This window comes from Xenopus laevis, chromosome 8L, assembly GCF_017654675.1.
Source record: "Xenopus laevis strain J_2021 chromosome 8L, Xenopus_laevis_v10.1, whole genome shotgun sequence".
Classification (NCBI taxonomy): Eukaryota; Metazoa; Chordata; class Amphibia; order Anura; family Pipidae; genus Xenopus; species Xenopus laevis.
The window spans coordinates 31072290-31096708 of NC_054385.1; the positions used below are offsets into that span (position 1 = coordinate 31072290).

At 39.7% G+C, this 24419-nt stretch overlaps 1 protein-coding gene across 5 annotated transcripts in view; it reads left to right on the forward strand.

Moving 5' to 3' along the window:
- stard8.L (StAR related lipid transfer domain containing 8 L homeolog) overlaps nucleotides 1–24419 on the forward strand; it is a 105651-nt gene that overhangs the window by 40160 nt on the left and 41072 nt on the right. The window contains exon 1 of one of the 5 annotated variants that reach the window (XM_041572643.1): nucleotides 7318–7572. The exons of the other annotated variants lie outside the window; for them this stretch is intronic. The gene's annotated coding sequence lies outside the window, so the exon portion shown is untranslated. Of the gene's footprint in view, nucleotides 1–7317; nucleotides 7573–24419 lie in introns of those variants that run through there. 5 annotated transcript variants of the gene reach the window in all.

The following is a 24419-nucleotide window of genomic DNA, read 5'->3' on the forward strand; positions in this document are numbered from 1 at the left end:
TAATCAGCCCTGTAGCATCAGCTTATATTACAGAACAACCTCATTTTCTGACACCCCCTAAGCTTAGCTTCTCAACAACTACTCAGAGCCCACTGAGAATGTGAGTGTCACATACACTTTCCAAGATGGTTACCCCCCTGTGACAAGTTTGAAGTCCTGGATCATTGGTGCTAATGAGAAGCTGAAACGTTCCACTGGTGCAATAAGTTCAGTATATAAAATGTGGCCACATTCTTTTTTAGGATTTAGTTCTCCTTTAACACTGCACAAAGCCAATGAGCCAGATTTCCAGACCAGTCAGCTTATGGGGATTAATGTACAAATACCATATGACTGCCCATATATTGTTCTGGTTCAGGCTTACCCCTAAAGGTGGCCATAGACGGAGAGATCTGCTCGTTTGGCGATGTCAAGGTGGGCAATATCGGGCTGATCTGATCGTGGGCCCTAGGGCCCAACGATTGGATCCTAACGATTGGGAACGGGCTAACAGATCGCGGGACCGCATAACGAACAGATGCGGCCGCAATCCGACGGGATTTTTTGTCCCAACCGATCGAGATCTGGCCCAATTTCAACCAGATCTCGATTGGGGAAGCCCGTCGGGGGGCCCCATACACGAGCCAATAAGCTGCCGACTTGGTCTGTCGGCAGCTTTTATCGGCCCATGTATGGCCACCTTAAAATGAGATACATGCCCACACTTGCAGGCTGGACAGACAAATACTGTACAAATGGCAAAATCATTTTTCCTGGTATTTATATATAAGTGCTTTACAGGAATTAAATTATGGTCAGTTTTATTTGAAGCCAATTCACTTTCATGTGTCTTTTTGGCATGTGGGAGAAACCCAAGCAGACACGGGGAGAACAAACGCACTACTTCTCGAAAACAATACTGGTCACATACCAGATGTTTGACATTTCAGTGAAACAGTGACCATTCCCTTCTTATAGTACTTAGAGGTCCCTGATGGTTTTTTATCCCCTATCACTAATTTTACAACATGGTCAGCACAACACCTTTCCTTTAATAAGGAGTGATGTACCTTTGTTTAATAAGAACTCATCAGTAGGGATTATGTGTATTTTAGATCCTTCTGTATTCCTTTGATCTATTTACAAGCAAACTACATTTATACACAAGTCAATGGCGGTATGCTTTTCCCAGGCTAAAGCATTCCTGCTGTCTAGGTGGGTCCTCCTGCTGAGCAATGCCATCTTCAAGCCAGCACTGATAATTAGGACTATGATCACTTTTACAGCTGTCCTATCCTAGAGTCACTCATCCCATGTCCAAGATTTGTTTATTTACTTAGATGGAAAAGAATGGGCAGGGGGGTCGGTTGGGCTACCTGTCCAACTTACCACCAGAGGGCAGGTGAGCTCACTCAGGATCAGTTTCATATTTACTGCTTGATCACATTTTAGGGTGATGGCACACTGAGAGGTTTCTCACTGCTGGGAAATCATTGCTATTGTGGCTGACAAATCTCTCGAAAAGGACAATCCAAAGCATAACATTAAGATTGCGAAAAGTAAAACCTATTACTTGTGACGATCTTCCGTTATAGTGGGAAATTGCCTCTCTCCGCATTTTGCTGCAGTTAAGCCAGTACAGGTATGGGACCTATTATCCAGAATGCTCGGAACCTGGGTTTTTCCGTAAAACAGATCTCTTCATAAATTGAATCTTCATTCATAGAAAATCATGTAAACGTAAAATAAACCCAATAGAATGGTTTTACATCCAACAAGGGTTAATTATATCTTCGTTGGGATCAAGTACAAGGTACTGTTTTATTATTACAGAGAAAAAGGAAATAATTTTTCAAAATTTAGATAAAATGGAGTCTATGGGAGACAGCCTTTTGGTAATGCAGAGCTTTATTGATAATGGATTTCCAGATAACAGATCCCATACCTGTAATCGGTTCTTATGTGTCATATATATGGTTTATAAATAATATATATATATATATATATATATATATATATATATATATATATATATATATATATATATAATATCAGAGACACCGGGATATATACAGGTATGGGATTGGCAGTACGGAAACCCATTATCCAGAAAACGTACAGGAAGGCCACCGCCCATAGACTTAATTTTAATTGAATAATTCACATTTTTAAAAATGATTTCCCATTTGTCTATAATAATAAAACAGCACCTTGTACATGATTCTAGCTAAGATATAATTGATCCTTATTGGAGGCAAAAATAATGCCATTGGGTTTATTTAATGTTTTAATGATTTTTAGTATACTTAAGATATGGTGATCCAAATTACGGACGGAAATAGCCCTTATTTGGAAACTTCAAGGTCCCAGGCATTCTGGATAAGAGATCACATTCCTGTACTGTATATATATATGTGTGTGTGTATATATATATATATATATATATATATATATATATATATATATATATATATATATATATATATATATATAGAATATATATGTATACTCCCATTCCTTGATTGTAAAATCATGGCAGCACCTTTTTTTTCATTATTATATTTTGCCGTATTTACTTACTGTAAGGCCACCCCACCCTATACTTACTAGTCGCTCCAGTGTTGGTTGGTAGTAGAACCGCGCACGTTATGTGGAATGACGACCTGCAGTTGCTATAGAAACCAAACATCGCTCTTGGAATGTTGGAATTTTACACATTCTGGGAGTTTCCCCAATGTAGCTCAATAAAGTATTATACTAACTGTGGGTGGGTATTTACAAGAGCATAGTTCATTCACCTGGCAGATGCAGGCTTCATTCAAGTAGAACTCTTATGGGATAAAACTCACTGAGCTCAAGCAGTAACCAATAAAGATATTTGCTTTCAAACTGTTTGACCAGTAAATCCTACCTGCTGATTGGTTGCTGTGGGATACTAGACCTATATAAACCTTTGCACCTTTATTTTAGAATTTATCCTTTAGGGCCAGATCATATTGTGAAGATGTTAAAAAAGTCAATGAAGGCCTTGGACAGCTCTAAGTGGGGGTGACAAGCTTCCTGGACCCCTGCAATATATCCAGAGGACAATACTTATACTCCTTTTTTGAAGGAAAATTCAGGAAAATTCTGACATTACGTTTACTACTTGGGATTTATTGGTTAAATGATGTGGGGTTTTGGGTTTTTGCCTCTTAACAACCCTAATCGGTTATGTTTGTTTACATTACTGTCCCCAATTGTTCCTTGTCCGTATGAAAGTTGATTGCTGTCTGTAGAAGGATTGAGAGTCCATATGGAATTACATATCCATTGTGAAGCCATAATATTTATGTAGTCTTCGTGGGCTGCTGAGCTGCCAGTCTGCAGTGGATTAGAATTTCAGCTTTCTCATTTGTTTTGTGGGGATGCAGTCAAAACTCTAGTTCATGACTTGGTGCCTTCAACTCCCCAGCTGTGGTGAAATACTACAGTTCCCAGCATGCCAGGACAATGACCAGCTCCTTTGTACTTTGCTACTACAGCTTCTAACATACTTTAGCACACATGGTTACATTTCACATGATGATGACAAATCATTCGCAACTGCTTCCCATTGCCCACAATAGGAAATTCTAAAAGGAGCCCAGAACCCAAAGCAATCACTTTACTCCTCATTTGTAGGGCTTAAAGGGGAAGGAAACCTAGTCGGCGCAAACCCCCCACCCCCCTCCCGTTTGTTGCCCACCCTCCTTCCTCCCCCCTGGCCTACCCGTCCCGCTGGGCAAATGCCCCTAACTTGTTACTTACCCTTCTGCGCAGTTCCAGTCCAGGGAGTTCACCGACATCTTCTTCCACGCGATCTTCTTCCTGCTGTGAACGGCGTTTTGGCGCATGCGCAGTAGGATCATTTCGCCGGTACGGATCTACTGCTCATGCGCCAAAAGTCACGCGCATGCGCAGTAGATCGTACCGGCGAAATGATCCTACTGCGCATGAGCCGTTCAAAGCAGGAAGAAGATCGCGTGGAAGAAGATGTCTTCGGTGAACTCCCTGGACTGGACCTGCGCAGAAGGGTAAGTAACAAGTTAGGGGCATTTGCCCAGCGGGACGGGTAGGCCAGGGGGGAGGAGGGAGGGTGGGCAACAAACAGGAGGGGGGGTGGGGGTTTGCGCCGACTAGGTTTCCTTCCCCTTTAAAGGAGTTGTTATGATGTAGAGCAGTGATCCCCAACCAGTAGCTCGCGAGCAACATGCTGCTTACCAACCCTTTTGATGTTGCTCCCAGTGTCCTCAAAGCAGGTGCTTATTTTTGAATTCCATTTCAATTCAATTTTGGTTGTATAAAAACCATGTGTACTGCCAGAGTTTCATGTAGGCTGCCAGCCCACATAGAGGCTACCAAATGGCCCAATGACAGCCCTTATTTGACACCCCATGGACTTTTTCATGCTTGTGTTGCTCCCCAACTCTTTTTTTACATTTAAATGTGGCTCACAAGTAAAAAAAGTTTGGGCACCCCTGATGTAGAGAGTGATATTCTGAGACAATTTGCAATTGGTTTTAATTTTTTTTTATTATTTGTGGTTCTTGAGTTATTTAGCTTTTTATTCAGCAGCTCTCCAGTTTGCAATTTAAGCAATTACTCTAGCAACCATGCATTGATTTGAATAAGAGACTGGAATATGAATAGAATAAGACCTGAATAGAAAGGTGAGTAATAAAATGTAGCAATAACAAGAAAATTGTAGCCTTACAGAGCATTTGTTTTTATGAAGGGGTCAGTGACCCCATTTGAAGCTAGCAAGAGTAAGAAGTAGGGATGCACCGAATCCAGGATTCGGTTCAGGATTCGTCCGGGATTCAGCCTTTTCAGCAGAATTCGGATTCGGGTGAATCCTTCTGCCAGGCCAAATCCAAACCCTAATTTGCATATGCAATTTAGGAGTGGGGAGGGAAATCACGTGACTTTTTGTCACAAAACAAGAAAGTAAATTTTTTTCCCTTTCCCACCCCTAATTTGCATATGCAAATTAGGGGTTGGATTCGGTTCGATATTCGCCCAAATATTTCACAAAGGATTCAGGGGTTCTGCCGAATCCAAAATAGTGGATTCAGTGAATCCCTAGTAAGAAGAAATATTCAAAAACTATGAAGGCCAATTGAAAAGTTGCAATTCTATAGCATATTAAAAGTTAATTTAAAGGGGGACCACCCCTTTCATTTTGACAGTTTGCTAAGCGTGGAATCAGAAGCTTCAATCAAGAGGCCCATGTGCCATTGTATCTTCAGATATTATCTTTTTTCAAAAGTGAAAGCATATTTCCTGCCCTGGAATAAACCAATGTAGAATTAACCATGTGAAAACCCTGACAAACTAACACCATGCGGAGATTTCATAACAGGAGGCTTGTTTGCTACATGTCTGGCATCCCATAGTAATACATAGCTAGACTTTTGCAGCCTGGTGCTTAAAAGCAAACGTCTGATTGGTTGCTTTGAATTACTAGGGCTGTGGCAAGCAGTTATTACTCTACATAATGAGAAAGCTCTTGAAAAATTTAAGAACAAATATTGTGGATGCCCCTGCACCTCATAAAACAGGTTTCAAAAGTCCAGATTAGTAACCCATAGCAGCCAATCAGAATTGTGTTGTAACCATCAATCAGAGCTAACTGCTTGATTGATTACTATCTGATTATTTTTGGGTTATAACTATGTAAGATATAGTCAAGAGTAAGGGCCATGCCAATGGGACTCTTTATCACCAGCAGAAGACTTCCCATCAGCAATAAAGCTAACTCCATGCCACGAGGGTGATAATGATCCAGTGCTGGATCTTTTTAAACCTATATCCTCTTCACCCTAAAGGGTAACATGAAAAACGGTCTCCAAAATGCCCAGGGTGGAGCATTTTTACTCTGTTATGACATGGAGTTAGTTGACACCTTTGTCAGAAATTAGGCTATGTTATCCTGGCCATGATCCAACCACCATCTTTACTATTCTTATTCTGCATCCAAGTGCTACGCACTCCAGTTGTGGTAAGCAATACAATTCTGTGCAAAACATGCAGGTAGAGAGTGCTATGAAGCCACCTTAGCTGTTGCATAACTGCAACTCCTAGCCCTCTCTTTTCATTTTCAATTTCCCATGCTGCAGGACAGTTATACGCTATGATCACATAGCCCAGATTATTATAAAACAATAATGTTTTACAAGATCTTGGGCAATGCTGGGGGCCTAAAAAATCTCATGGAGGGGCAAATCCGGCCATCGGGCCTCCAGTTGGGCAGCAAGATCAGCATTCAGCAGCTCTCCACGTGTTATTGAACTACCAAAGGTTGTTGGGGATGAGAATTGTAGTCCAACAACATCCAGAGGGCTAAAGGCTGTGCATGCTGGCCTGCCAGTGCCATAGATTTCATACATTTCTAGGTTACTCTTTGATCTTTGCTATACTGTGTGTTGTCTGGCAACACGTGGCAAGGTCAAAGGCCCAGTTAGACATTGATTTAAAGGGTAACTTAAATGTATTCAAAGTCAATTTGCAGTTGTTTCCTTTTTTAAGGGTAAAAGAGAAGCAAAATGAAAAGTCAAATAATTAAGACCTGTTTTAAACCTATGTAAAGAATTCCATCTGCATCATACCTTGTAAAATATTGCCCCATTGTTTTTTTTTTTAAGTTGCATATAATATTTTGTGCTTCTCAGTAAAAACCTGACCATGTTGTAGTAATAAATTCTAACGGCATGGGAATCTTGCAAGGTTCTACACTTTTCATTGTCATGGTGAGTTGCAAAGGTCCTGAAATAACAGATATATATATATGCCGAAGGAATACCAGCACTCTCGTCTAAGCATTAATGATGCCTGGGTGCAAAAAAAAACAAAATTGTAAAGCAGGAGAAAGTCTCACACTCACAGGGCTTAAAAATCAATTAAAGGTTTTTATTTCACAGAGGGAAGACCTGACGTTTCGGTCAGCAAGCAGACCTTTTTCAAAGTGAGCTTATATATATATATATAAATATATATATATATATATATATATATATATATATATTTAAGAAAGTTACAGTTCAGTTGTGCAAGAATATTTTATAATACAATATATAAATGGACTTGTATGTGTATTTATATAATGGCCTTTTATTGTTTGCCCACACACTTCTCTTTATGGCACGAGGGAGTTAATGATCCCTCACATGTGTACTGTCACACGCACAACAACTGCCTGCACTAAACTGGCACCTTCCCTTTTCATACTACAGCCTGCCCTTGATTGGCTGGAGCTCTGGGAGAGGTGTGGCCTCTAATCCATCAAGGACTTTTCACTGATCACCTTCAGTTTTTGCCTTCAGTGACAACAGCTCAGCGGGGTCATCGGCTGAGCTGGCATGACGCTGGCACTGCTGCATTCTGTGCCACGTGCCATCTGCCCAGCCCTTTAGATGCTATCAGCTCTATACAGCCCCTGAAAAAGATCTGTGTATCCTTCAATCGTCACCTGTGTTGTTTTCAGACAAAGGGGCTAGACTGTCCTTGTCCCGCACTATAGGAAAAAAAAAGTGTGCAGCTTGGTGACACAAAAAGAACAGACACAGCCTCCAGGTAAATGTCATTTCTAAATAGCCACTATTAGCCTGCGTGCTTATAAAGATGTTGTATAGTATGACTGAGCTTTAGAACACTTATTCTGATCTGCTGCCAATGATAAGGGCATGTACTGAAGTAATGGGATTGCTGTTTTCCACAGTATAGAGCAATGTTTTTCAATTTTTCATCAAATCCTTTATTCTAATTGGACCCAGATGATCGAGACTTCATGGCAAATCAAATGCACATGCACAAGAGTTTATCTCTACCTCTATGAAACGGATATATATATATATATATATATATATATATATCTCTACTCTTGGGCTGAGACTTTACCAGCAAGCAGGTAATAATGCTATACTGTGTCAGGAGCTGACTTGTTTGTAACTCAATATATTGTTCATTACCAACCCGATCATTACACTTTTCTAATTACCTATTCCTCCATATCTCTCTCTTATTACACTTTCAGATTCTCGATTTCACTAGAGCTGCGCCCTTTCTCTGGAATTCCCTACCTTCTTCCATCAATTTTTCATCTTTAAACCATCTTTTAAAAACACACGTCTCACCCCTTTTGTCCACTCTTTTATATACCACAAGCCGCTGCAATTTCCTGTGCACAATAGTCAGTCACTTCTCTCATATTACCTTTTGCTCAGCCCCAATTTGTGTCTTATTACTAACTTTTCTTTATAGGCTGAAAGCTCATATATGTCCGTTTCTGCACATAATCTGTATGTTTTACTGTATTAATGTGTAACCTCCTTCTCTTTTTATATAGAAAGTGGGATATGTTACCATCCTAATATTAACAATAACAGATCCATTATGTGTATGAAATAGATCCACTATATGTATTATACATTTACAGAAGTAATGTCTTGCAATGTCTGTTTTGACTCAGACAACCTCCCCCCCCCGTACACCGTGACTAAAGGCGACCATGGGTGGGGTGCATTATATGTTCATATATACAATATTCTACTTTTATCTGATTTGAAGCCACAAGATGCCATTTGTTTGTGTGCCAGAACTGCTATTCTGGAAAGGAGGGCAATAAACTAATTTGGGGGAAAATACTTAAACCAGCAATTTACTAGCTTTTCTGCTATTAGTGGTATGATTGTACACGTTTGAGGTTTTCTCAGTTACAGATGGAGTATTCTTCATCATCAGCTGGTACATGCTGAGCACCCCCTAAAAGTAACGTGTGGTGTGTTCCATTTGCCCAACTAGGTCTGTGCCATGTGTATGAACCCTGCTTATAATAAAAGGAACCAGTGGAAATTTTAAGATCATTAACTAGCCATTCTGAAGTCCCCTGGGATTTTCTGTATATTGGTCAGAGTTAAAGGGAGATTTCCACCTTGTGACATTTTTCATTGCTGTTCAGATGTTAAAAGCTGGCTAATCATTACATTTCTATCCTCAAGGCACCCTTGGTCCGCAAAGCAGCTAAGTAAGCAGCATGGGGTTAGAATATCAGAGCAAAGGAGGTCCTTGTGTTTCCAGAAAGAATAGACTCTGGGGGAGACATATAGGTTGATCCTAAAACTATGTTTTGTATGTGAATTTGGCCACTACCTGCTTGTTGCAAGTCTAGATACCAGAAAGCAATATGAATACACATATATTCTACTGGTTGATGCAGCACTAACAGGTTAATGTATGTGCTGTCAGTTCAAGAGTGAGAGTGCAGAGCTAAAACACAGCTGTCCACATAATCTTACGATTATTGATGTATGGCAGCGCACTCCAGACCACATTCAATAGTCACCAACACCGCAGTTGCTTGTTAAAAAGATAAATTTTATTTGAACATTAGGCTAGAAAGCGTCTGAGGTCTGTCCACATAATCTTACCCATATATGTTCTTAGAAAGTGCTTGCCATCATATTGTATCGCTTTTCTGCAAAGATATTTAAAAAAGTATTTTATAGAATGGCCAATTCTAATCAACTTTTCAATTGGTCTTCATTATTTACTTTCTATAGTTTTTGTCTTCATCTTCTGACTCTTTTCAGCTTTCAAATAGGGGCCATTAAAAAAAAAAAAAAAAAAAGTTGCAAGGCTACAAATGTATTAGTATTGCTTTCTTTCTATTCAAGTCCTTTCCTAATCATATTCTCATTCAAATGAACACAGTGGTTGCTAGTGTAATTTAGACCCTAGCAACCAGACTGCTGAAACTGCAAACTAGAGAGCTGCTGAATAAAAAGTGAAGTAACTCAAAAACCACAAATAAAAAAAAAATTAAAACCAAATACAAATTATCTCTACGTCATACTAAACGCAAAGGTAAACAACCCCTTGCAAGGCAGCCTATGGAAAGGGACTTGTTGAATCTGATTTGTAATTAAACAACATTAACTTTGTAGTGCATGTGGGAAGTCTGCCCCATTCATGAGGTCAAGAAAGAACAGATGTTTGCTCAAGTTTTGGCCATGTAATTGGGCCTATTTGAGCTAATTCAGTCTTAAGGCCCCCAGGGCAACCTTCAGATTGCAAGGCACAATGAGATCTTTACAGCCAACACTATTTTTTTCCAGCCTGTGTTGCCCATTCAGAGGAACAGGAATAAGGGCTCTCCATGTGGCTCTTCAGAGTTCCTAGCACCCAACAACTGGACTGGGATGCTCGTAGTTGTAGATCCGTCTCACATTTTTTGCACTTGTTACCTACATTTTTTTATAGATGTTATCAACTTTTTTCTTTATAATTGTATAATTACTGATAGCTTGGCACAAAGTTTCTATCATTCCTAACCTGTGTTCCACACATACGTGTTTCCTCTTCTCTTTTGTAACCTGTGTGGCTGACTGGGAGACAAAATAAAAGGCACTTTAATGACCAGGCAACATTAGCGAGGCACATTGTCTCCAGTCATCCGACTCCTCTGTGAAAACAAGAAGCAGACGGTTTAACAAGTGAGAAAGTGGTAACCCTCATTGTATCAGTCTGTATCAGCAGACACACATCAATAAGAGAGGTCAGTATGTTAACAGGGTCACTAGGCCTTAGGACTGATCACAGGCCTTCTCCCACTTTCCCGCCCCTCCTTGCTTTTCCCAGAAGGAGCACAGATTTGGGAATGTCACTGACCCCTTCTTACACTTGGTGACTTCTGCTGCAGGGTCAGGGGCGAGAGTCAAGTCTTGCTATTATGTAATCAAACAGTCGCTTTATGGTACTTTTAGCAATGTCACTAGGAGTTCTGACTTTTTTTTTAATTGCTTTTTTATTTTTTATCATTTTTCCAAAATGTAAGTTTAGGGGCAGATTTACTAAGGTTCGAGTGAATTTTCGAAGTACAAAAAGTTTGAAAGTAATTTTTGGATACTTCGACCATCAAATAGGCTACTACGACTTCGACTTCAAACTTCGATTCGAATGATTCAAAGTAAAAACCACTCGACCATTCTACCATTCGATAATCGAAGTACTGTCTCTTTAAAAAAACTTAGACTTCAATACTTCGCCAAATTAAACCTGCCAAATTTCTATGTTAGCCTATGGGGACCTTCTACAAACTTTTTCTTAGTCTTTACACATCGTATAAAAATCTTTCGATAGTACGCTAAAATCGTTCAAAACTATTTTTATTTGATCGTAGGATTTCCAAATTCGGTGAAAATTCGATATTCAAATTAGAAGTTTTTCAATTCGATGGTCGAATTTTGTACTTCGAAATTCCACCCTTGATAAATCTGCCCCTTAGAGTTTAAAGGGGTAGTTAACGTTTAGTATTTTATAGAATGCCCATTTCTAAGAACTTTTCAATTGATCTTCATTATTGATTTTTTTTCACAGTTTTTTAGGGTAAGGCCACACTGGGCGTTTTGGGGAGATTTGGTCGCCTGGCGACTAATCGCCTCGTCTTTGCAGCGACCCATCTCCCCAAATGCCTTCCCTCACACACGTGGCAATTCATTTTCTGAAGTCGCCAGAAGTTTCCTCGTGAGGCAACTTTGGGCGACTTCTGAAAACGAATCGCCGCCTGTGATTAGCGCCAGAGTTTTTTCATTTTAGCCGGCGTAGAGTGAGGGAAGGCGTTTGGGGAGATTGGTTGCCGCAAAGACGAGGCGATTAGTCGCCAGGTGACCAAATCTCCCCAAAACGCCCAGTGTGGCCTTACCCTTAATTAGACTTTTTCCTTCTGATTCTTTCCAGCTTTCAAATGGGGGTCACTGACTTCTTCACAAAGACATAAGAATGTAAAAAATGGAAATTCGGTATTAGAAAAATGGGCACAAATGGAAAGGTAAAGGAAACAACACCCACCATTGGTCAAGGGAAGGCTCAGCAACCTTTACTATCAAAAGAGCCATTTTGCCCCCTCTTCCACTAAAGAAAAATAGTCTGGAGCCGCAAAACATAACACAGCTTATAAACTTTTAAAAGTTTTAACTTTTTTTTAATTTTAACTGTTACAGTAACAGAATACAACAAAAAAAGTGCAGTGTGCATGTGTATACATACTTTGAAATAAATTAAACACTGAATAGTTTTATTAAATGCTAGTGTTCTCATCTGTTTAAAAGGCGTGGGCTATAGTCGTAATTATGCGTCACATCCATGTTTATAGCCCTCGCACCTCCTGCAGATTGACTCTGGAGGCTTCTCTCTTGTCTTGAGTGTGTGACCACAGTAAGGACCATGATGAATCATCTTGCTGCGGCTCGGTCTTGCCTGTCACTCTTGGGAGGTCAATACAGTCTTCGGTCCTGCTGGTGGCTTACTGAATGTGCGACCGCGTTAACCTAATAGTTAACTTGCTATGGTTGCACACTCAAGAAGCCGCCAGCAGATGCGAGGGCAGGATAGATGACGTGACAGGCAAAACTGAAAAACCTGAGCCGCAGCAAGCAGGATGAAGAGCCGCATGTGGCTCCGGAGCAACGGATTGCCTACCCCTGGGGGTTCAAAATCAGTTTAGCATTCGAGCACTTGGACCCCTGCCCTATAGTCCATTAACTATTGGCAATTATGGTACTGGTAGAGCATTGTTTCTTAACGGGGTTGACCCAAAGTGTTTTGCCTTTTGACCTGCGCATATAATTAAAGGAATGGTACGGTCCTTTTCATTGGGTCTGTTTGTCTGTGACCTTATGATTGAACATTGTATTTCTAGTTTATCTGTAGATAGACCAGGTCTGCCTGGTCACAATGAGGTAAATAGTCACACAAAGCACACAGTCTCATGATCTATCTTAGAAGGCAGGTCAGAGTGGCACTTATTTAAATCACAGGTTATCATCAGGATTTCAGTATTACCAGTGCTTTTAACTGAGCTGGTAACGTCTGTGAGCGCAGTACTGTATATAATATTTTTCACTTGGCCGGAATGCATCTGTTCATTTGACTTTCCATGAGTACTCCCCGCTGCTAATACAGGCAAGTGGCTCCGCTTGGAAGTCTACATAAGCAATGTTTTTACAAAGAAGAAACAGCATTCAAGGACTGTAATAAACCTGCCTGGGGTGTTTAACACCCTGATTGAGAAATGTTTATTTGTGTTAGCGACCCTGTGAAATAGTAATGCTAAACCTAAGTGATTAGCAGAGAATGACAGAAGAGACACACGGGGAGAAGCCCATGCATTTACTATGAGGGATACAGTATCTGGTAATAATCAGGAATCCTATAAAAGTCTTTGGAATAATCCTATAAAGATACCTCTTCTGGGTTTGGCCTATTTTTTTCCCAGACTCCCTTCGGGAATCATCAAGTCTCGGGGAATTTGTGGTATGTAAAAGAAAAGATGTCTGGATTCAGCTGGCTCGGCAGACCTGGGGCCTTTGTTTTCACTGCTGCCCCTGAGTTAACCTTTAAGGGAAGGTTAATTTTAACAGGGAAAATAAGACAGAGTAAGAGTTGAATAGGGAGTGAGAGATGGGGAGTGGGAGGCAGAGAAATAGTTGAGGGACTTTCTTCATAATCAACCAATATTAAATGGAAATGATAAAGAATGTAGGGGAAAATGCAGATGAGAAGCAGAGAAAGTGCTAAGAATATGTAAGATATGATGGAGTGTAGGGGTTGTGATGGTAGGTAGAATGGACACCATTCAAAAATAGATGGACAATTTGGGGTGTTTTGTTTGGCTGATTAAAAAAATGCAGTGGGCAAAATGCCTGAAATATTCTCATGTGCTGTAGCCCTAAAGTTGGACTTTTGCAGTGGTGGATCAAGCCCTCCCCTCCTTTCAGAGTCAGGGCCCTCTATTAGCTCATAACAAGGTTATAAATATAGGAATATGATCATATAAGCCATAGTTTCAAGCACATGTATAAGCATCTACCCCAAATCTCACCCTAACTGACCTTTCAGCGGGGCTTTAAGAGTATACTCTAGAAGAGGGCCCGGTTGCTGGGCTTGGGTGGCATTCTCTTCAAATCTCCCCTAAACAGACTGTCAGACTTGCCTTCAACCTCCAATCATGTTTAGGAACCACTGCCCTAAGGGCTAGTTAAACATTCACTGAGGAATTGTTACCCACAGAGAGTGATAGCTTACATTGTGCCCTTAATTTGAGTCATAGGAACAGTTGATTTAAAGGAATATTCCAATGCCTCACTCATTAACTCTAAAACCATGTCATAAGGGCTCCTTTGCTAATACCTGTTCAAGGCAGGGAGGGCAATAGGAATTAAACAGGTGAATAAATGTTTAATGTTTTTTTTTTTAACCACAATGTGATCTTCCCAGAAATCCAACGTAATAAATGTTGCCAGTAGTTTGCTGCAGATTGTATGCTCCAACAGTATGTATGCTGCAACTTGCGTGTGATTTACCATTACAAATCCAAAACTTTGGGAATTTGAGTACAATTTTTACAAGCATTCATGTTCTGATGGCATTGGGTGGGTGAGTTGGGTCATTTCTGGTACACGGAAATGGTATTTGTGTGTGGTTCATTAGGTGCAAGCCAGTTGTGGGTGTGTAGGTGCATTATGCAAAGGCAACCCTAATGATGATGATGATGATAATACTAACATGTATTCATAAAGCTGCAACATGTTCAGGAGTGCTGTACAATCATTGGGTGTATACACTGCACCCACATATTACATACAGAAATACACCCCATAACTGATACAAGAGGTAGAGAGGGCCCTGGTTGCTTGCACTGACACCTGTAGATCTAGGTCCGGCTCTGCCTGTGCTCTTCACAATAGCGGTAACAACCAGTGTTTTGGCTCAAGGCACAGGTATAGAGAATCTATACACTCCAATACCTCTGGAAAAGGAAAGGGTAAACTACTGGAACATGCCAATTTGTAAGGCACCCCTATTGATTATAACAGTTAACCTTAGTCCCTAGGCCAGTGAAAAAAAATGACCTGTGCACCATCTTGTTTCATTTCTTCTGCCCTGGGCGGTGTCCATGTGCAGTAGAGCAAAAGTTTGTTTTTTCATGCCCAATTTTACTTACTGCACATGCACATAGTCCAGGCAGCTGCAAGTGATCCCTGGTGAGAAGATGGGGGTACAGCTCTCTTGGTACTGCCACTTTTTTCACTGAAATAGAGAACTGCTCTGCAGTCTGAGGTTAGCAATTATATTCATTGGGGGGGGGAGCCTAAGAAATTGGTACCCCACAATGATTAATTTTTTTCGTCTGCTTATATATGTTTTTAAGTAGATATTCTGATTATTATTAGAATTATAGAAAAACTCCAGGTCCCAGGCATTCTGGATAATAGTTCCTATACATGTACTATGTTGGAAGAGAAAAAGGTAATGACGGATTAATGCTGTACAGTACTGTAGATAGGTCACTATTTATTGGACTTTTTTTGGGGGGGGGGGGGCTGTTTGGGCCTCTGTATACTTGAAATGCCAGGGCCTATTATGAATCTCAGTTGAGACCTTGGACCATTATTCCAGCACTGCATGGCACTTGCTATATCATTTGTTACAGGAACATATAATAGGTTGGGAGGAAATGTTTGAGATCCCAATTGGTTAATGAGTGACACATTAATAGTGTTTAAACATACACCTATCTGCTGCTTGAAGAGAACATAGATTCCTTATCTGATGTGATAGATGTCTTCTGTTTTCTGGCACTTGTTTGTGCCTCACTCTGTGTGTTTGCTCTGCCGTTGGCTGTATAAATTGGAATAAAATAGAAGGGACATCTAAGCCGGTATGTTTAATGGGTCTCCGGTTCATTTCCAGGAAGTTCTTTGGATAACCAGTAACTTGTTAAATATTAACTCCTAATATGCCATGTGAGGAATGTGTGTTTAACTAGTGACACCTGTTATTGGAACTTGCAGGGCAGAGGCAGCTCTATGGTAGATTTTACAGCACTGGTGGGTCAGGATTTTCACTGTGGTCTGTGCTCAAAGGAAATATTAGGCGGTTCTCCTGCCTGTCATCTCTAAATATAACTGGCAGGTAGTTAATAGTGGAAGTCCTGCTGTTTGTCACTCTGGAGAACACAGGTGAATGGCTGCCACGCAACTGTCACATATTAAATGGATTGTTCACCCTTAAATTACCTTTTAGTATGATGTAGAGAATGCTTTCCTGAGACCATTTGAAATTGATTTTCATTTTTTATTACTTGTGGTTTTTGAGTTATTTAACTTTTTATTCAGCAGCTCTCCAGTTTGCAATTTCAGCAATCTGGTTGCTAGGGTCCACATAACCTTAGCAACCATGCATTGATTTGAATAAGAAACTGGAACATGAATTGGAGAGGCCTGAATAAAAAGATAAGTAATACATTTGCAGCCTTACAGAGCATGTGTTTTTTTTAGGTAGGGTCAGTGATTCCCATTTGAAAGCTGGAAAGAGTCAAAAGAAGAAGTCAAGTAATTCAAAAACGATAAAAGAAAAACTAAAGACCAATTGAAAAGTTGCTTAGAATTGGCCATTCTATAGCATACTTAAAGTTAACTTAAAGGTGAACCATCCCTTTAAGTGAGCTAATAGTCACTATAAACATAAACTATATAGATTTTGTTTCTGTAAGTCTAGGATCAATCCTGTGAAAGCTGTTTTAAAACAAAAGGGCCCTGCTTACTTTATGCTACACCCATAGCCTTTAACCCAAAAAAGACAGGTTTTCCACCATCACTTTTCATGCTGCTGGTTTAATAGTCCAATGGGACGTCCCATAAGGAATGGGCGACAATAAAGACGACCTGAGCCTTCTTTCAAAATCGTTTTTATTATTATTATAACTTTGACTAAATATATATTACATAAGAGCCATTAATATCCTTTAAATTACATAGTGAATACCCCCTATTGTACCCCCTATTGTAAAATATAAGGATATTATAAGTTACAGAGGAGTTCCATGACCATATAAAAGCACAAGGTCAAAGGCAGAGTGTTTTTATACAGATCTTGGAACTCTGAGGTGACTTCTAATATCCTTATATTTTGCACACAGGGTACATTTCATTTTTTATAATTTTATTTATCATACTATAAAAGTTTCAGTGAATAATGTGACAAATTACATCACTAAGCTCCGACTATAACTGTTGACATCACTAAGCACTGTTTATAAGGATATAATTTACTTAATATTCATGGCTTTTGTATTATATCCTTATAATAAACAAGAGCCTATCCTTATAAATGGTACTTAGTGGGTATCATTTCTGTCACATGACTCACTGAAACTTGTGTATTATAATTAATAAAGTACCCCTGTTGCAAAATATGAGGATATTAGAAGTTTTCTCAGAGTTCCTTGACCTCGTGCTTTTATATGGTCATAGAACTCCTCGGTTGAGGTGCGTGGTCAGCTAAGCATGGATATGGTTGGTAAGAACCAGCACTCTCTTGTATTCAATTTAAAACAAAAAACTCTGTATTTCACATACCCCTCGTGTCCAACGTTTTGGTCCACATTAGGACCTCTATCAAGGATCAAGGGTAGCTTAACTTTTAAAAACATAACTTTTTTCAAATCTAATTCTTTTTCTTACTGTTTTTCAACATTTTTGGTTTCAATTTCCTCTTTGTTAAATGGCCTGCATACGCTACATCACCGACTTGACATTGGGAATAGAATATATTAGTTTTGGGGTTTCCAATCTTTTTTACATTTGAGTCACATTCAGATGCAAAGTTTGGAAGCAACACGAGCATTAAAAAATGTTCCTGGCCGGTGCAAAAAAAGTGCTGTGACTGGTCATTTGGTAGCCCTTATGTGGACTGGTAGCCAGCAGGAGGCTCTGTTTGACTGTACATCTGGTTTTTATGCAACCAAAACTTGCCTCCAAGCTTGAAATTCAAAAATAAGCTCCTGCTTTGAGGAGCAACATCCAAGGAGTTGGTGAGCAATTTGTTCCTCACAAGCCACTGGTTGGGGATCACTGCATTAGTAGATACATATACTACAAAATAATTGTGCCTATAAAAGATGCTGCAAAGCATTTTGCGGATACTGGACCCTATGTAGGTCAAACCCTTGATGGCACGAATGTGAGAAAGAGAGTCCAGCTAACTGGATACGGAGGAGGATGCATAATTCAGTTCACCGTCTCAGAGGAGTTCCTACAGAAAGGCAGTGTGCACTCCTGTTGCATCCAATTCTATAGTATCACCATGTGTTTTGTCTTAAGTGGCACAATAACTGTTCTTCATAGATCGTAGTTGCATCTCAAGTGACAGCCTTTTCTAGGAAAATCCTAGCATTTCCCTCTCAGACAGCCTCCTTTGAGGTGAATAGTTTCCACTTCATTCAGAAGGGAAGGGTTGCAGGCAGCCTTTTCATTGCATTACATTTTGTGAGATGACAAATGTTACTACTCTCATTATCTGATTTACTCCAAAATATAGTTCTCTGTTATTAGCCATTGCAGGCTCACTGTTCTTTGACCTGTGCATAACATCACTCTGTCCTGGAATGGGGTGTACTCATTGAGATTTGGAGTGCATCATGGACATTATTGGGTGTAACAGGGTATGCTATTGTCCTGCATCAATGCCAGTGGTCATCAGACATTTTTAATTTAAGCTTCCTTTGGAGGTGCAACCTTAAGACTTCCCTTAACTCATAAACAAGGTTACAAACAAAACAATGGTTTGTCTGTCATTTGGCCACAGTTTCAATAACATTTAGAACAGCAGATATGGTTTTACATCAAATATTCCCAAACTAACCTTCAAGGCATAACTATAGAATGAGAGCAGACCTTGACGCTCCTGAAGGATCAGCAGGGGGAGAAATGGATTGCTGCTGCTGCTGCTGGGTGGGAAGGGGTGGGGAAGAGGAACCAACAATTGGTGATAGGGGCCTAGGCATCTGCTTGGGTTTTTAAGTCAGTAAAAATACATGAGATTTTTTTTTAAAAAAAAAGATCATCAAAGTAGCCGAAATATTTGCCTTTATAGTCCTTTCTGCATTCTCATATTGACTGATGTTTTAGTAGTTAAGCCCAAAGGCTGGACAGTGTGGTGAAACTGCAGAGCTGATCTTCCAACTCCAGACAGAAGGGCCAGTGACCTTACTCTTATTATGTTTAGCTTGTGGTCTGTGCAAAGGTTAGGAGCAGATTCTGCAACACAGACAGACTTTTGGACTGGTGAGTGGGTTAGAGGTTGGACAAGGGATATTTAGCAATCTTTGGGATGAGGGGGAGTGGAATTCTGGGGACTTTCTCATTGCAGGTTCAAAACTTATTTCAGACTCAAATAATTAATCCACTCGTCATGTAATGTTACTTTAGATTATTTTTATGGCTACATATATAAATGTGTTTTTTGATTGCTGGGAGATTCTTAAAAGGTAGCCAAGGAATTATTTTGTTTCCTGAATATGCTTAAGCCAAGTCATATATCCAGAGGGCTAAAAGTTATGAAGGCATGTTGGGTTATTATATACAAGCATACAAAAAGGAGGGGTGATCAATGCACATTCCCTGGTCCCCTGTCTCATTTGTAATCTAGTATCTATGCAAGTACATGTATTTACAAAAATGGGTTTTTAGTTACAAAGTTATGATCATAAAATTTGTAAGCCACCATACCACGTCAAGGTAAACCCTATATGGTGGTCCCTAACTATTTAACTCCGGTCATAGTATTCAAAGTCTGGCACTTCCCTGCATGGTAGTATTTCTTGGGATAATTGTCTCCTGACCTGGGCATTGGTTTCAGTCTGAGGGCTTAGTCCTTCCCTGCCATTAGCTTTTAGAAGAGAGAAAGACCACAGCATTGGTTCCACAGGCATAATCCTCCCTTGATTGCGACTTTTAAAAGAGAGAGAGTGCCCAGACCAACACCCATTTTTAAAGACATGGGACCACCATTTAAAGGGACAGGTGTGGGGGTGCTACAACCACATGGAAGCTTGGCCTGCAGGATAACTGGTAGACTTCTGGCAGAATAACTCTGCTACAATACAAAAATGCAAAAAAAAGGTGTGTGAGAGAGCACTCCAAGGCTAAGTAAAAATATCTTTAAATACAAAGTAAGTGCTACTGATCTAGCCAAATTAACTACAAGCGTCCCCAAGTTCATTAGCAGGGTATCGCTGACTGGGGTGGTGGACCCCTGAGGTACCCAGAGTGATTCTCACTGTATGTACTTCCTATGCTTGCTTGGGCACTCAAGTTTCCTCCCATACTCTATAGCTTATTGGCAGATTATCTGATAAAAATGACCACAGTCTGTATGAATGTGATAGGGACATGACAACTGATGTGATATTTCTGTAAGGCACTGTGGAATTTGTTGGAGCTATATAAAGATTAGTAATAATAGTAGTCTAGCTTGCTATGTTGTTTAGCAAGAGGGTCTGATTTGTCTTTGGTATGTAATTGTAGAATCGTTGAGCCTTACTGTAAACTGCAAGAACTCCCAGGAGTTCCAAGAACTTATACAGAGAGGTCAGAGAACTTTTATTTTTGGAAGGGGGTACATATGATTTTTATCATGTTTCTCAGCAGATATAAAATCATGTATGCTTTGACATCACTCTTTCGCTATATGTTTTAGTTGCGTTTACATTAGTCCTTATAGGAAATGGCTAATATCACATCTGCAAGACAGCGCTGCTAAAATGATCTCTCTTCAATGTCAGAGCCAGTTCTAACAATAACATTGTACAGTAGAACTAATGAGAATAATATGAATCCATGCATTATAAATAGACATCTTAGCCTTTTATCTGCCCAACGCAAGTGTTCTCCAGCTATCAAAATATTTTTTCTGCCTTTAGAGAAAGACGAATTAGTGTTTGGTGACGTGCGCCAGTGACGGAGCTTAAGAGAATACAGTTGCACAGGCACAAGCTGAGCTCTTGCAACACAGGAATTACCCGTAAGGCATATTCACAGGCTTCCCAGGGAATTCTGCAGAACTTGCTTAGAGGAAATGCTGGCTTGTTTTTTTATTGCAGCATAATTATTCCATTTTGATTTGAGATTATCTGTATAGAGATGGCAGGAAATGGTGTCAGAAATCTAAATTCATTAAAGGCAGCTTGCTCTAATATATTGTGTAATAGGAACTATGGTTGAACTCTAATTAGAAGTTACTTTGATGTCCCCTTTTGGCCAGCTTCAGCTAAAAGTAGAATATCCATCAATGACTTCTGCATCAGTAACTGAGCTCTAAATACATTTTTCCTTGTGTGTGCTGGCCAGTGAAGTCTGTGTTTGGAAAATAGATACAATAGTACAAGAAATGGTGACCAGACTGGAACAGATTGCAAGGAGATGGTATGGACTTGAAGAAGATGAAGTAAAACAGGAAAATGGAGGTAGTATGAGGAATAGAAGTATATGCAGTTTCAACTTGGTGGTTGAGTAGCGATGGAATCCTCTGGATGCTCGTTATATACATGTATGGGATCTGTTATCCGGAAATCCGTTATCCAGAAAGCTCAGAATTACGGAAAGGTCGTCTCCCATAGACTTAATTTTTTTCAAATAATCCAAATTTTTAAGAATGATTTCTGTATTAATAAAACAGTCCCTTGTACTTCATCCCAACTAAGATACAATTAATCCTTATTGCAAACAAAAGCCTATTGGATTTATTTAATGTTTAAATGATTTTCTAGTAGACTTAAGGTATGAAGATCCAAATTAAAGTTAGATCAGTTATCCAGAAAACCCCAGGACCCAAGCATTTCTATACCTGTACCAAGAACATAAGCACCCCTGCAGTGCCATCCATTCTCCTTCCTTTCCCTCCCAAATCTTTGTGTTCAGCTTGATCCCAACAGCGCCTGCCACAAACTCTTGTTCTGTGCACTGTGGACCTGCAATTCTCCATCCTGCCTCCCCACTGACACCACTGACAGTCTATTTCTTTACCTTGAATACATGTAGGCAACAATGTAAATTAAAAAAACTATTACAGGTACAGGACCTGTTGTCTAGAATGCTCAGGACCTGGGGTTTTCAAATCTTTCTATAATTTGGATCTCCATACCTTAAGTCTTCTAAAAGAATCATGTAAACATTGAATAAACCCAATAGGCTGGTTTTGCTTCCAATATATCTTATTTTGTATCAAATATAATGTACATTTTTATTATTACAAAGAAAAAAGACATTTTTCAAAATTTTAATTATTTGGATAAAATTAAATCTATGGGTAAGAGCCTTTCTGTAATTCAGAGCTTTATGGGTAACAGGTTAGGATTAGGATTGCACGGATCAGTGGTTTTGAAGCAATGAATCCTAACCTAACACTGAGCTGCAGTCAGACATAGGGGTATATTTATCAAAGAGTGAAGTTAATAGTGAAGTTCCGCCACTAGAGTGAAATTCCGCCACTCTCCATTTATTTCTATGGGATTTTTATAGGCGTATTTATCAAAGGGTGAACTTTCACTTTCACCCATTGATAAATACGCCTTTCAAAATCCCATAGAAATGAATTGAGAGCTGCGGAATTTCACTCTAGTGGCAGAACTTTACTCTTTGATAAATTTACCCCATAGGGTTTTAGTGGCACTATTTCTTGCACTTTGCACCTTTACCTACTTGTTTCATATGGAGGTGCAGCTCTTTGCATTGCTACAATGCAGCACAAAGGACAGCACCTCCTGCAGGCTGCATGCAGAAGGGTAGTATGTACATGTCCATGGAATGCCCTCAGGCTTGCGTGTCGTTTATATGAAATGTTGTGCCCCTTAGAGCTCTTACAGACAAGTGTTTTGTCATATGCGGAAGCTTTTTTTATTCTTCCACCATAAAAAATCTGTTTTGGAAATTAGTCACATGCCCATTCTCAGTATGTTCCATGAATGAATATAGCTATGTTTGGTTCTGCAGTCTGGTGAAGATGATGAACCCGTTTAAGTTCATTAGAATTAGTTAATCTTTAAGTTAGATTGGATATTCTGAGATTTTACACAACTGAGGACCAAGCTAACAAAGGTTTTCTTTTAAAGGGGTGGCCCACCTTTACATTGACTTTTAGTATGTTATAGAATGGCTAATTCTAAGCAACTTTTTGATTGGCCTTTATTTTTTCTTCTTCATCTAAAAACAAATGCTCTGTAAGGCTACAGTAGTTATTGCTACTTTTTATTACTCATTTTACTAGTCTGGCTCTCTCGATAGATATTCCAATCTCTTATTCAAAATCATGCATGGTTACTAGGGTAATTTGGACCCTAGCTACCAGATTGCTGATATTGCAAACTGGAGAGCTGCTGAATAAAAAGCAAAATAACTCAAAAGCTATAAATGATAAAAAATGGAAACCGATTGCAAATTGTCTCCGTATATCACTCTCTACATCACACTTTAAATTTAAAGGTGAATGCCTTTAAAAATATTGGTAATGCAAAAAGTTGACATCCCTGTTTTTGTCCTGTAAGCCAATCAGTGGTTAGACCAGTCTAATGCAATGAACCATTCCTTGAGCAAAAACATATCAATATTTTTCTTCTGATTCGAACGTTCCCATTTTGTCAGTCCCAACTTCAGAGATTTGCTTTTGTATGAGATGATGTAATGTACAATGCTATGGAATACAGTTAGGATTTTTTTACAAGGATGTACATTGCATAACCCCAAATAGTAATTAGATTGCATATCCAGTGTAATGAGGATTATCAGGGATAAATTGCTTTTGAGCGTTACTGGTAATTCTTCTTGATGTTCGGGCTGCAGCTTTGTCAGGATTTCTGTGATACTACTCAACTAATCCACAGATCTCTCGCCTCCGCTGATCTTGCAGGAGCACAAGGTTGAACCTGTTGCTTTCAGTAAGTGCAAGGAAAGACCTGTCTGATGAAATAATCATTTTAAATTATGCCTATTAGGTTTTTGTTTCATCTGGGTGTGACTTTTCTTGTTGACAATGCTGTCTTTGTCATTATATTAATCCCTTGAGTAATTAAAATTTCATAGTCATGCTCAACAGCCTGAAGGTATTTCTGGGTGAACAGTTACAGTAGCAGTTGTTTGCTCTCCAAGGGCCAAAATAAAAGGTTTACATAGAAAGCCATGGGCTCAAAATAAATCACCCCCCAATTTCCTTCCTGATTCCTGCATCAGACAGGCCCATTATTACACTAGCAGGACAAATGCTTCCTAAGGAGGCAGCTAACTACCAAGCAGTGTTGGACTGGGACACCAGGGGCCCACCCAAAAACCTTAGACCAGGGCCCACCCAAAAACCTTAAACCAGGGGCCACTCTCAGTACTGTTATTCTTCATCTCCTCAATCAACCTCTTTTCTCCTAGTCTGTTTTCTTTACATACTTTAATCAATTATTCCATCTATTTAACCTCTTTGTTCTCATAGAAAAAGGGAATGGCCATGAAATTGGCCAAAAGTTTAGCAGCATGAAGGCCCACTGACACCTTGACCCACCGGGAGTTATCCTGGTATTCCGGTGGGCCAGTCCGACACTG